Source organism: Pollachius pollachius (assembly GCF_949987615.1).
Source record: "Pollachius pollachius genome assembly, chromosome: 12".
Taxonomy (NCBI): domain Eukaryota; kingdom Metazoa; phylum Chordata; class Actinopteri; order Gadiformes; family Gadidae; genus Pollachius; species Pollachius pollachius.
In genome coordinates this window covers 10,335,241-10,337,006 of record NC_136945.1, presented here as the reverse complement: position 1 = coordinate 10,337,006, position 1,766 = coordinate 10,335,241, and positions in this window count along the sequence as shown.

Here is a 1,766-nt window from a genome sequence, read left to right as displayed (position 1 = left end):
TAACTACTTTCTAATCTTATTTAAATTTATCGGAAGATTTGAGGAGTTTATAAATGCAGCGGGTCCTTTGATGAACAACGTTCACGGCCCACTATGTTCCGAATTTACTCATGACGTAAAGTAGCCTACCAAGCAACAGGTTGGCAACTATTGAATCGCTCGAACACTGAAACGCCCTGGAATCTATACTGCAACGGCATGGATTACAATTAAAGACATACATGTGTGTTGGTTTATGGGCGTTACCTGGAATCTGAAAAGTGTCAGTGAAATAGCCTACTAATAGGCTATTACACTGATCAACTCTTCCATATTTTTTCTTCTTGGTTTCTCCACCCCCTGTGTTTTCAGTTATTCCATCCATTACCACTCCAAAGGATCGCAAAAGAAAAACTAGTAACCATAAAATAATGATAGTTTAACAACATCAAGTCGGAGCTCTGCCATCACTTCCCTTGCAAACAGGGGAGGAGTGGGGCACTAAAAGCCACCGGGAAATTCTGACCGGCCCGGCACACCATTTGGGGAGGACTTAACGAAATATGAAATCTGACCACTAGAAGGCACTACGCAAATGCACAATATTGACAATAAAGTGTAGGTTTAAAGCTTTTATGGGATTTCTATTAATAAACAGATGCTGAAATATAACATCAAAATATGATACAACTATATATATACACAGATATATATACATATATATATATATATACACATATATATATACATATATATACACATATATATACACATATATATATACACATATATATACATATATACACATATATATATATACAGGATGGACGGATAATTAAATAGCCTACCTATATTATATCTATAGTTCTGTCATGGTATATTTTTTTTATTGCATTATCTTATCCAAAACAAAATCATGTTTGTCCTGACTCACACCAATCTTCATATTCAACAGGTAACACTGGGACATGCAGTTTAAAACCGTATCCTAATCAGATACGAGCTAAGCAAAAAAAAGTTATTGATTGAACTCCCACCGCTAGAATTGATGGGGATAGTTAGGTTTCAAATGCGTTTCTTTAGGATTGTTATTACACTGTGGCAAGAGAAAACACATTTTCCAAATGGTGGTAGGAAGGGAGGCTGTGATGACAACTGGGTTAACCCTGTACATTTACTACACACCTATAACGCTGATGTCTGTCTGGGCCTACGAGGAGCCGATTTATACTCCAGCTGTAAATATAAAAGGTTCTGTAGGCTGTGACAGCAGACACTTAAAATAAAACAGTTCACAGCGACACTTCTGGCATGTATGATTGGAACCATGAAGTCTTACTATTAATTGTCCAATAGTCATTTCGTTTTTTGTTTAAACCTTATTTAGGTATTTTATAAATCTCTCCAACTTTGCTTTATATCAACTAATATAATTTTACTTTAGGAGGAAAATTGTAAAGGTTTTAAGACTATGAAGACGTGTTAAGTGATATTATCCAAAAGTTGTTGATTAGCACTGTATTGTAAGAGCACTGCATTGATTCATCACACATATAGGGTATCTTGAGAGTATTTCAGAGCTGTTCCCTAGGCACCGTCAGAGTTCACAAATCACATACCTCCCCCTCCCCCTCCTAGTTGACACAACCGATTCAGTTTGTTTTCAGTATGGGGTTTCAACCTTCCATAATTGATTGCAGTGCTGAACCTCGGAGGAATGGTCACTCGGAAACATAATAAAAAATGACGATTGTTTTTCTTTTTTAGTTTTATTTGCAGGATAGAAA